Source organism: Rhea americana, unplaced genomic scaffold (assembly GCF_003343005.1).
Source record: "Rhea americana isolate MKP2758 unplaced genomic scaffold, rheAme1 scaffold_4, whole genome shotgun sequence".
Lineage (NCBI taxonomy): Eukaryota > Metazoa > Chordata > Aves > Rheiformes > Rheidae > Rhea > Rhea americana.
The window spans coordinates 2,984,149-2,997,647 of record NW_028186534.1 but is presented as its reverse complement, the minus strand read 5'-3'; positions in this window follow the sequence as shown (position 1 = coordinate 2,997,647).

Genomic DNA, 13,499 nt, shown 5'->3' with positions numbered 1-13,499 from the left:
ATGCATGGAAATTGGACCTGATCTCCCGCTGCACAGAAACTACCCAGCCAAATTTCACTGCCCCAAAGAAACTAACTGGGGAATGGGGGGGGGGACGTCACTCTCTGCCTGAAATGCAAATTACAGATCCATTTCTGTGCTCAAGTACGCTTAGACGGGCACTTAAAATCAATCCTACAATATCCAAGTTTCTCCTGAATGCTATCATTTATTAATAATTAATTACTACATAGCCCAGAGCAGAAGTTTCTATTCTAAATTATTCTTTTTTGCTAGTAATTTGGGGGTAGCACCCATGGGATGACTGCCACGGCTGAGACTCTCTCTTTTTAGGGGCTGTACAAACCAGGGACAGGAAGATAATTGCAGCTCTGCTCCAAAGGAGCTGATGGCTGAACTACAAGCCTGATTTTTAGGAGGTTTCACTGGCTCCTGTGCACCCCAAAACCTTATTGCAATGGCACGAGGGCCTTGTATGAGCAACGCGTGTGGCCAAAATACGTGCAGTTGTTATTACACATGAAAAGAGCCTGGGTCCTGGAAATGAATCCTTGGATTTTTCCCAGAGCAATGTGCTTTTAGGAGAATAACAAACAGAAGATCGCAGGGGGCTTTGTCAGGTCAGGCACCATCTGGTCTCTCATTCTTGGCTCCAGCGAGACTGAAGGGCTTGTCTTCAGCCCACCATTGCTCTTGGAAATGGTTAGCATATGTGTAGGCTCTTGGCATCGCCAAATGCTGGCCAGGAGGAATGGACCCTTCTAGACTGCATTTGTTTGGGGGGAAACTGAGGCACACAGAAGCAAGCCAGCCCTGTGTGTCTGCGTGAACCTGATGCCGTGATGGGGAAAGACAGTGTGTTGTTGCCGAGTGGACAAAGGAGGCACCAGTGGTCCGGGCAGCGGCCACGAGCGTGGAGCTCAGTGCAATGGGAATGCCACCAATGGGTGCACCTGCATGATGCTTGGTGCAGTGGGAATGCCACCAGTGGGTGCACCTGTGTGGTGCTTGGCGCAATGGGAATGCCACCAGTGGGTGCACCTGTGTGGTGCTTGGCGCAATGGGAACACCACTGACGGGTGCATCCATGTGGTGCTCAGCACAACAGCAACACCGCTGGTGGGTGCACTTGCATGGTGCTCGGAGCAATGGGAATGCCACCGCTGGGTGCACCACTGGTGCTCTCCTCCTCGCGGCCGGCTGACGAGCCCTGCTCCACATCCTGCCGGCAACGACGGGTATTGTCTGATGGCACAGGCAGGCTGGTCCCTTCCTGGGCAGATTGACACGGCTTCCTCCACTGCTGATGGGTGCCAGAGTCTCACAGCTCCACTGCGATAAACAGCTCGCTCTTGGCAGGCTACACAGGCTCGCTGCAGAACAGGGCTGGGATTTTTGGTGGTGCTTTTTTCTTAGATGTTCACATTCTTTCCTCCTTGAAAACATTCTATTTCCTCCTCCTCCTCAGCAGAAAAAAAAAAAAAAGCTGCATGAAAGGATCTGGAACATGCTAATAACTGCACACGCCTCTCGGGGCATGTATCAATCTTCCCAGGATGTTCCCATGGAGATGACCTAATATGCTGCTCTCCCCTCCTTCCATTTCAAAGCTCTTTAACCTGCTACACAGGCAGGAAAAGTTTATAAAAACAAACCCCTACAAATGCGGCTTGCAAAACCTCCGTGGGAAGGAAGATGCACAGCAGCTGGGGCTGCCCAGGGACTCCTGCTGCAACAGGGCCCTGTACCCAGAGCCGCCGCTGCCAAGGAGACAGAGCAGCGATGGGCCAAAAGCTTCAGCCCCTTGGGAGGAAGAAAAGACCCCAGGGGTCACGGCCCCCAGCGAGTAACATGGTGTAAAAGTCATGGCTGTGTCTGCTGAGTGACTGGTAACCAGTGACTGACTACCCTTACGGTTAGAAACTGTCCATTAACGACTGTGTGCTGCTTTTTAAGGATATAGTCTGGAAAGAGGAAGAGGAAGATGCTGCTGTGGAAGGAATGCATACTTACTAAATTAATTCTTGGCTTTTCCAAGTCACTCTGAATGCTTTAGGCTGGGACTACAGAGCTACCAGTTCCCAGGAACTGCCTCACAGGGCTGGCGTTACAGCTTCAAAGATCACCCCTGTTTCTAAACAGGCCTGGGCTATTGCTTTCTAATTTTGAAGCCGCTAGGGTGTGCTTCTGCTGCTTAGAGCAGTTTTAAAAAGAACTAGTGACCGTAGAAGCTGCAAATCTTACGCTGCCCCATGAGTCTGGATATGGACATCTCCAAGAGCCATTGAAATGCCAGGCTGGAGCCCCTGATGTCCCAGGGTCAAATCTGGGGGATTCACGGAGTCAAAGGTATTGACCRTGTCCTGCATCAGTGCAGAAGCACCCACTTGGTGCCAGGTGATGGTCCCATGGCACACGACGATGTGGCCAAGGGTACCCAAACATGACTCAAACAACGTAGAACTCTTCCTGTGGCCACGGGTGACGAGCTGGCAGGGAGCAGAGGAAAGCGGAGAGGCCGGGAGGAATGGTGTTTGCGACACTGTGGAAGGAGCTCCTCTGAGCCCCAACGTGGGACTTGGCACATCTACAGGCACCAGAGTGCCGTGGTGGCATTCCCGTGGGAGCTACACCTCCTCTCCCCCACGAATGGGCTCTTTGTGCCCCACTCTTTGATCTCTGCTTCTTCCCCTAAATCTGTCAGCTGATGACTCTGTCGTAACTCCCTACGACCACTTCACAGGCTAAACCCTCCTGGGCAAACAAAATATCCTCCCCTTCACCCTGGGCCCCTGACAACACTATCATTCTCCTTAAACGCCTGTTAAAGAGGCTACATAAAATTAAAATGTTTCTTTTCTGATGACACSGAATCCTAGTCTTAAATGTAATTTATGAGAGGGGGATCAATCGTGAATAGCTAGCATTGCTTTTGCTAACTCATGAGAAAAAGTCTTTGTTCTGAAATCTTGCCTATGGTGCTATTGGCGGCAATCACTCTTCTGAAAACCAGACAAGCTGCGGCTTAACTCACTTGACTTAAGTCATCATATCGCAGATAATGTTGCCAGTTTCCAGGTAGCATTTGGCTAAATGGGCTCAGGCCACGAGGGGAGTGAATTTGGCAGATGCCATTCCCCTTTCCTTCATCAGGACTCTGCTTTCCCTGCAAACACATCTGAGGTTCAGCTGTTTGGTTCAAAAGTCGACAAGAATTCAGTTGCATTTAATGAGATTTTTTCCTACGATTCTCTGGTCCCCCTCTCTCCCTGGAAATCATCATTTAAGGTTACAGTTGTGAAAGTTAGCTTTTAAAATTGGGAATTTGCATCACATAAGAATGTAACTTGCAATGGAGTTTAATGAAATCTGGTATTCAAACCTTTGCCTGCAAAGGGCTTTGAACACCTAGCAGAGCCACTCTGCTCCAGTTCGGTTTACACCAGGCACACTTGGTGTTTGAAAAGTGGCTTAAACCAACTGCTCAGGAGACCAATGAGCTGAGCTCTCATTTTCTGCCTCCAGCCCCTTTTAGTTACCAGATTCCAAGACTTTTTGCTGACTCCCTGGGAAGGGAAACTCTCTAACTTTCCGCCTGGGAAAAACCCTKGGCGATGCCTTTCCATGTTCACTCTTAGCACCAGGATGTGGATGGCTGCTCAGCCCTCCTGCCGGGGCAGATGTGCTGTGGGGTCCTACCACTCTCCATCTCCAAGTCGCACCACCTGTCCTCTTCCTGCAGTAGCAACACGTGATGCAGCTRCCCGGCAAGGTGATATTCAGCAGTGCGAGGTGGTGGTGGGGAGCGGAGCAGCCTGCGTGMGGGCTGCATGGGAAGGGAGGCTGCAGCTGAGCTGTCCTGCACAGTCCGCCGGCACGCRGAGGGCTGCAGCGAGGGCCTGTGCCCAGGCAGGACCATCCCCGTGATCCCACGTGTTCCCTTGCGCCTGGGKGTCAACGCACAGCGTGATTTGCACTTATCAGGCCCAGGCTGTRGGAACTGTTAACAAGGAGAAATAAATCTGCAGACCTGGAGTACGGACAAGAGGAGTAGGGGGAGGCTTTGCCGTCTCCTGAACTCTCTCTGCCTGAGTCTTTCTGCCTCCCCTGGGGTGACCTGGGGGAAATAAGGAAAAAAGTCTTTTGCTGTTAAAGTGACTGTGCACTGGAACAAGTTGCCCAGAGAGGCTGTGGAGTCTCTMTGTTTGGAGACGTTCGGAAGCCATCTGAGAAGGGCAACCTGCTCGAGGTGACCTTCTTGGAGCTGGTGGGTTGGATTAGATGATCTTTAAAGGCCCCTTCCAACCTCAACCSTTCCATGACTGCGTGATTCTGTCAAATCCTTGAACAGAGTGAGAAAGCCCTGGCCGCCTCCGGGGAGGACCGGGAGCGAGAGCTCAGAGCACCATCTTGTGGCACCGTCCCGTACGGATCGCGCTCTGCTGAGCGGGCTGCACTGCACACTGCTCTGCCAGTGCACACCGCTCTGCCAGTGCACAGTGCCGTACAGACCACACAGTGCTATGCACGCTGCGCTGCACACTGCTCTGCCAGTGCACACTGCTCTGCCAGTGCACAGTGCCGTACAGACCATATAGTGCTATGCAGGCTGCGCTGCACACTGCTCTGTCAGTGCACGGTGCTGCACAGACCACATAGCACTATGTAGGCTGCGCTGCACACTGCTCTGCCGGTGCATGGTGCTGTACAGACCACATAGCGCTATGCAGGCTGCGCTGCACGCTGCTCTGCCGGTGCACAGTGCCGTACAGACCACACAATGCTATGCAGGCTGCACTGCACACTGCTCTGCTGCTGTATGGACCACGTGCTGCTAATATGGGCTGGACTGCACACTACTGCATGGGCTATGCACTGGTCTACTACTGCACACTGCCATACAGATTATGCCCTGCTGTACGTACTGCATACTGCTGTACGGACTACACCCTGCTGYGTGTACTGCACACTGCTGCGTGTACTGCACACTGCTGCGTGGACCACAAGCCGCTGTGCAGACTGGCCTGTACGTGGCCATACCTACTGCACGCTGCTGTACAGACCGCACAGTGCTGAACAAACGGGCCTGTGCACTGCTGTATGCACTGCATACTGCTATGTATCCTGCATGCTGCTGCATGGGCTATAAAGTGCTGTATACACTGCGCTCTGGTGTGCTGATCGGACTGCTCACAGCTGTACAGACTAGACTGCACGCAGCGGTGCTGCCTGCATACAGCTGTACGGACTGCACGCTGCTGGACACGCTGCCTGCTGCTCCGTGGGCACACTGCATGCATGYACTGCACTGCATGCTGCTCTACAGGCTGCAACAACGAGGGGCAATGCTTTCAGACAGCCCAGMGCCTGCACCCATCCACTCTTCCCCTTCAGACTTAGCAGCATCGTCCACCCAGCAAACCCATAGCAGGGGAACTGCCTATCACCACTTTCAGGCACAGGAATCTCTGTATAATATTCAAACTAATTCATGTTGGCTGAAAAGGCTTCTCACTGCTGCAGTTACTCCCGGGCCAGCAGGCTAGTGTCCTCCATGCCACTGCAGCTCTGGCAGAGCTGGGATCAGCCTGCTTCCTTCCCTTTCCATACACATAAATTAAACCTTGATGAAAGACTACGATGACTTTTACAGAGAAGAAACCAAAGCTGTTGTAAACCCTCTGCAAAGGGGCACGATCCTCAGGTTACAGGCTCTATCTCTTCCTTGAGCTCCCTAACCACCCTCATCTGCTCTCAATGCCCTGTACCCAGCTCTGCAGTGCTCAGGCATTTCCTTGTGYCGACAGTTATTCCAGGGCTTTGGCTAGGAGTCTGTGAAACTCTGGGGTTTTTGTAAAGCACATAGTTTTGGAGTTAAATCTTTGGGCATTTTTTTTAGTGGATTAACAGAGAAAAGAGAAGAAARTTTTTTGTTGTCTTCTCCATGGGAGAAAAGGGCTTCAAAATGAAAGCCAGTCTGGAGTCCCACTGCATCTCCTGATCCTGGGCTTGTTGGGGTATTCTGAAGGCTACATAACATCTCAGACCTCCTTGTGTGTCTGCAGAAGAGCAGACAGGCCAAGTTATTTCACATCTCTCTACCTCTGCTTTCCCACAGGATGATAAGAACTGGAGTGCTTGCCTAAATAGGTGTCAAATGATCTGGCATGCAGCGATGGAAAGCCCAGGGTAAAGTTTATTGCAATTAATCTCTTCCCTCTGGAATGGAGATTTATGCCATAACCATACAAATGGTAAAGGAGACTGGGGTGCAGGGGAAGGAGGGCAGAAATATCACTGCAAACTTCCAGAAGATGGCACTCGTGGTCTTTAAATCAAGCCCTGGCTCTTAGAAGATGGCTCCCTGCAAGCAAGCCAATAAATAGCCCCAGATAGRCTGTCAGACTGCATGATTTAGGGACCAGAAATAGTGAAACTGTGGAGGTTTCTCAAAAATTAATTTTTCTAAAATGGGAGAAAGATGAACCTAAGTAATTTTTTTCTGCCACCCTAGCAAGCCTCTTCTCTACAAGGAAATCAAATTGAAATTCTTTGCTGTTGCTGCCCCAGCAGGGTCAAGGTGGCCTAACAGAGGGAATAAACCTCTTGGTCTGGTGCCATCCGTTAGTGATGGGTGCRCTGTCGTGTGCTGCTGGCACCGGCCACAACGACGTATTGCATTAAGCCTGGCTCAGACTGGGGCATCTCCCACTCACTTCACTGCTGTTGCAGTCTAACAGGTTGCAGCAAGGTTACTCAACRGGATGGGGCAGAATATGAAGGCTTCAGCTGATGTCATCAGGAACTCATAAGGAGGGAAGAGGTAATTGGTAAGGTTCTGAGCATAACTTCCTCTTAATTCTAGGTCTGCAGGTCCTGTTAGTCTGGCTTATGTATCAACTCCAAAGACATACTTTAAGAACACGAGGTGTGTAAGATGCTGCAAAAATAATAGCTTTCTGTTCTYCCTCACTTTGGTATCTTGGGCACAGATTCACATGGTTGTACTCCCTTCTGCCCCTCCTCCTATATATCAGGTGCATATTTGCTCTGAAACTCTCTGGATTTCTTTAACTCATGTGCCGTTACAGTAGAGTTTCYGCTGACTGGAAGGCAGGTGAAGATGGTTGTGCTGAGCCCTGCAAGACCAGGCAGGGCAGAGGTGAGGGTTGTTCAAGATGCGTTCAAAGGCCAGCTAGCAGCAGCCGATTGGCATGGCAGTGCTGTGCCTAAAAGGCAGAACAAGTGCTGCACTGTTCTTACGGCTACCCCAGTCTTCGGGTCTTGAGGAAGGTAGTGGGTACAAGGTGCTAAGCACCTCACAGGGCATGGACATGTGCTCAAGTCCATGAGATGTGCTGTTACAGAGCACAGGATAAGTTGGGGTATGGGCTTGTCTGGATGCTCCAAGCCCATGGCATAAGAAAGAGGATATGGATTAATAATCAGAAAGGGAAGAGAGATATCAAGTATCACAGCAGAGAAATATGACCTGTAGAAAACCTACAAACCACTGCTTATGGGCTGATGCCCTTGAGGGAACCAGCGATGCAGGAGAGATGAGACAGGACCATGATGAGAAAAACCTCMCTGGAGCACACCAAGTCTGCCCAGAGCAGTGTCCTCTCCCCTCCAAGCTTGGGGGCAGRTGCTTGGGGAAGAAGCAAGAGAAAAAACAAAACTGCTTTTCTCCTCCTGCCACCAAACCTATTCAGTGTAAATTATGCCCTAATTATTGAGCACTGACTGCCCCCTATAAATTATGAATCTTTCACTGCTTGTTCCCTTGGGAGATGCTGGGTAATGTTTGCAGTGTTTCTACAGCTGCACTCCTACCCACCCAGCAGTGCCTATGCTGAGAAGCCATGCTAGAACATTTTCAAACTGGTATTTTTTTATATGGTTGCATTGCTTTTAAACAATTATTAATTATGTAACAATTTAACAATTATTTGCTGGTGTTTTGAGTGTCTACTCTTCATTAGAAAACCTGCTGATAATGCACTAATCATGGTCTTTCCACCTACAWCCTCTCTTCCCTACCACCCTAGTAATCAGGTGTGCTGCTACCATTTGACCTCTGGTAATATATTACAACTTGGTTTTGCTGTGTGTTGCTCGGCCATTGCCATTTTATGCTAGAAGTGGCTGCATTTCAGTGGGCAAGTACTCACCCCAATAAAATCCATCTAGTTAGTAAAAAGAGTATAACCTGAATAAAGGCAAGCTCAGCTTGGGATCTAGCAGGCATTGTCCAAATAGAGTAAGAGATCCTGTCCCAAAGAATGTATGTGCTACATCTAACATTTTCAGGATAGGAAGAGCAACAGGTGACTTAGACAAGTCTACTGAGCAAGTCAGCTGCAGAGCTGGGAATGGAGTCCCAGGATGATGGGATAACTGTCGATTTATGCTACTTCTACATGAGGTTCTTAATTACAGAGATCAATCAATACTACAAATGAAGAGTCATGTATGATCTACACCTCTGTAAAACTGAAAGATGGAGTCCAGGGTCTCCATACATCTAGTCCAGTGATGGATAAGAACAAGGTACCTTCTTTAAGGGAATACAACATTGTTCTAAGAGAGATTATATTTTTTATTAGAAGGGAAAAGAATGGACTCTAAATGCATTTGTGGGCAAACATCAAAGAGAAATTCTGTAAATCAGAAGGTGATTTTGATTTAAGCTCAAAAGGTTAGAAACTTGATCGTGAACAGATTTGGATGGAGTGTCAGACATTTCTAACCACCGAAGGTAGGTGATTTTAGAGCTACCCATCTGGATAACAGGATACCTCAAGCCCTGAGGAGCCTGCACCACTTTAAAAATGTATGTTTAGAAGGCAACATGGGACAGGACAGAGGAGTTCCTAGAGCTGTTAAAGTGGGAACACAAGACCTCCAGTTTCTGTTAGAGATCGTGATACTCCAAGGTATCTCCAAGGAGGTTTGTAAATAGACTCCATCACTGCTTTTTGTACATGATTATGTTTGTTAGTCACTACTGGATAAAGGAAGTTCTCTCCTAGATGCATAACTCATTTATTAAAGTTGGTTTCTTCATCTTTCTCTGGATCACTTTGAATTGGCCATAGCAAGAGGCAGCTGTTACAGAAGGGAGGAGTGTCCTTGGTGGCAATGACTTACAACCACATAAAGCCACTGCACTGATTTGGTAACACAGCTGGATTGGACCACCTGGATAGTCCTTATTTGGACATAAAAATATCACCACAGAAAAGAGGAAAAAAAATCTAATGTACCGAGTTTTCTCATAACCCTTAAAGGAGTTATGGAGTACTGAGTGGACTTGAAAAGTCTGCTGTAACATTAATAAAATGCTGAGTGAACTCAGCCTGCTCTGAGTTTTGATCCAGTTTTAGCAACTTTTTGGTGACCTCCAGTGAACATCATTTCTAACATGTTTTGGCTCTGATTTTTAGGAGTCCAGAACTTAGGATCTTTCTCTAGGACATTAACTTTCAGGCGCTGACTCCAAGCCCAGAAAGGTCATCTCTCAGGATTTTAAGTCTTTCACTTGCATTTTTTTCCCCACTTGCTAATACTCCAATCCTTAATACCACGAATGGACCAGAAATCTCATCTCAAAGCTCAAAGATCTAGGGGCTTAATACTTGCCACTTAACTCCCTCTCAAATAAATCTCCCTTTCCTTTTATGAGGGCTAGAGAAGTTCTGATTTTGTCAGCTCCCCATCCCTTTAAAATCCACAGTGATTTTCTTTTTTTGTTGTATTTGTCTTACTCTTGTTGTATGAATCACAGCCTTGATTCTGAAATGCAACACTGCTATCCAGTCATGGGGTGTAACAAGTTCTCATGAAGGTTTGCAAATGCCTATGAAAAATAGCCAACCTGAGAACTTTTCACCTGATCTGAATTACATGACCGAGACATCTGTGTGATGTCCAGTGCTGGAAATATGAGAGATGGACTAGTTTCCTCAAAGTGCAATTTCAGGACTGTTCCTGACAAACGAAGCCATCTGCTTACCTTAATCAAGGCATCTTGTTATGGGCTGGTCCTAGGAGTAAGTATTAAACATACTGTACGGTGGCATTATTTATGACTTGCACTGACACTGCATCACTCTATTATCCATACTTATAGAAAAAGACCCACTGTAAGTATAATTAGTTAATAAATCACCATGAGTGATAAACAGAATGATGGATGCAGGTTTCAGTTGATCACTTTTTTATTAAGGAGAGATAAATCAGCATCGTATTGTTGCTGTAAACCTTTCAAATTGGTCAAAAATCTTGCCCTGCTGAAATGCAGCAGGGAGGTGATTAACGTGTCAATTGTGCAGCAACAAATTGTACCTGATAATTGATATCAATCAATCCTTTTAATTTCCCTTCGATGTAATGGGTGTTATACGTCATTCTGCTTTCCTGCCTCTTCAGCATGGCTTCTGCAACCTTACCTATGCCCCTAAAACTCTACAGTTCCCCTCTAATCTCAGTCTGTCTCCCTGTAGCTGGTCGCTCCACATGGCTCCAAATGCGTTGCCTCATTCTCCAATCCAGTATTGCTCTTCATTAGTGGTGCCCCATTCCCACCTGCTGTGYGCACCAGGTGGGATGGTGTAGCCACTGTATAACCCTTCAGTTTTATTTTCACTAAAAGAAAACCCCATTCAGTCAGCAGTATAGTCAGTGTTGGTTAAAATCCTTGCAAAAGCAGAGGCTGGGGAGCAGCAAGGCATGTTAACAGATTGGGCAGGTGCAATACTCTGTCCAGGTATTCACCATGGTTGACTCACATGAATTCTACAATTTGTTAGAACTGTTTTMTCTAATAGAGGGTGAAAAAATGGATAGGGAGCAACGTTCTTCCTCCCCCAGGAATACAGTGGTCAGATAGAGGACAGGCAAGCACCACAGTTCTCCAAGGGGAAGGAAGCCATCAGACACAGACCCTTGGCTTTGCACTAAAAGCTCTTCAGTCACCTGATGACTGGCCACTGCTGTAAGAGCTAAAAGAAACAGAACTAAAGGCAACTGTCACAGCTCAGGGAACAATTTCTACGGAGAACAAGATGCCAGAGCCAGCTTGCTCTCTGTGGCAGTTGTCCTGTGAGTGCCCTTCAGCCACGCTGCTCCATGGCCACCAACTGCAGCTCTGTGGCAGGGCATGAGGCTGCTAAGGGCCATGAGCAGACAATTACAGCAGCCTTGCCCCCTTGGGGTTTTCCCTTCAATTATTTATTATACTTCTTGGCCACACCAATGACCCACTGTGCCTAGTGGCAACGTCCTGGTGGCCCGTGCTAGCATGCTGTGCATGGGAATGGGGAGGCAGTCCCAGCTGGTCCCCGTTGCCTGGCACAAGATACCACAGGGTCAGGGTTTACACAGAGGCTGCTACTTTAATTCACAGCTGCAATTAGATAGCAATTTGTTCTCAGTTACCAAGTCAAGCTGTTTCCAGTGCAAGATTTTGCCTGCAGCTAAATGCAGGGGATAAAATTGCTTTGGAATTGCTTTCAGCTACAATTTTGCAAGTATAAAATGCAGAGTCTTGGTTTGGAGCAGGCAGAGAGTTCAGCCTGTGGTGTGTGTTCAGAGGAGTCAGATGTGTGACTGACAGAGCTGGGAAAGAAAAGTAGCTGCTTGGTTTGCCAGCTGGAGTGAAGTCTATGAGTACCCAGCTATATTTAGCGAGTAGCGACATGTGCTTTCTGCCACGATCCCAAGTCAGTCTGTGAGACCGCTCAAAACTATCAGCCTACCTACATATTTCCATGGGGAAATTCTGTTAGGAAGAATGTAACTAGGAGTAATCATCTACATTTTCACATGCTCACATATTTACAGATCATCCCCAGTGCTCCAAGCCCTTGCTGCAGCCTGTACAGTGATCTGCTGGAACTGGCAATGTGTTATGTGCCCTCGGTGACGTATCCACTGAGCCGCAGCAAAACAAAGCTGAGCAGCTCTTTGCAGTGTCTGCATGATGAACACAGTCTGCCCTTGAGTTGCACAAGTGAATCTTCAGAGCAGGCTATAGATTACATCCTCAGCCAGCAGGTATCTACATGAAAGTAAAAGAAAACTTCCCTCTCTGTCAGTGGAGGACGAGGCCTGCAGCTCCCGTCCTCACACTAACCTGTCCTCCTGCCCCATCCACGTGCAGCCTGTGGCTCTGACTCTTCCTGCCTTTTTCCATTTCATCATGGTCTCCTTCTGTGTGCTTTATCTGCCAGGTCTCTCACCCCCATGACATAGCATCCTCTCATATTATACTTGCCATCCTCTCATATTATACTTGCCATAATACGGAGAAGATGAATATTGCCCCATAAATGCCTCTTAAGTTAATGTAAAACTACATCTCGCTACATCATGTATTCAACAAGCCGTCATTTTCCTCATAAATTTTGAAGAGTGTTTTAGCTTCTTGAAACAATTGGCTTGTGCGTCCGGCTGAGAAATAATCACAGCCCATGGCCTAGGCTGGATGCAGGGGCTGTAAATCAATCTGAGGGCTATGCAGCCGCTTTGGCCTCCCATTCCAAGCCCCCAAATTTGCTGCTGACTGGCTTTATGGCATCAGCTCAGCAGGAATGACCCTATTCAACATCCAGCCTTTTAAATCAACACCAGACAGGTGTCACTTTGCAAATAATATAACCTCACTTCTTTCCCATAGTGAAAAATTAGGGGTTCCCGGTGTCATAGCATTGTTCCATTACAGAAGCAAATAGACTTTCTACAGGGACACGTTAGAGACTATGGGACTGCCACTCTCTATTTCACTGTGACATATCTGCTATTTCCACCACAGCTATGGCTGGTAAGCACTGCTGGAACCATCCAACTTCTAAATTTTCACTAGATTTTCTATTCTGGTATGGGTCCATCAAGCCCAGTAACCTTCCCTAGCTTAGAGTCAAACTCAAAGTTGCAATCTGTGTTAATCCTTTGTAGGCTTTAGATGCTCGACCTGAAAGAGGCTTTCAGGGTTTACTTACAGAGCAGGTACTGCCAACCACCTTTGATCAGACTTGCTCCAAATTGCTGTTTGAAAAGCAGGATACTGCAACAGCCCCGAGCTAGAGGRATGTCTACCCATGGCATAGACCCCTGGGGTCTTGAGAGAAATTAATATACCTTATCAAAAACAATTAGATTGTGTTATTAGAAATAAGGTAGTATGCTGTTCACTCCTATACTCCTTGGGGGCTGATAGAGATCAGGGAAGGAAAATAAGCCAAACGCTCCTGGTAGACCCTTTCCTGGTACCCACCACAACCTTTAAACCGCAGCGGCAGGCTGTGCTCTGGAGGCAAGCGAACCGCCAAGCCTCACTTTGCAGCCATTTCCTGTGACAAAATTTATCAGGCACTTTGACACGAATAACTAGCTTCAGCTTCTGTGTTTTAGGGAGATTTGTCAGGGACTGCACAGGAATATATACACTGGGTTTGCCTGAAGTACACTTAAATACGTCATGGGATTAGTCTTTT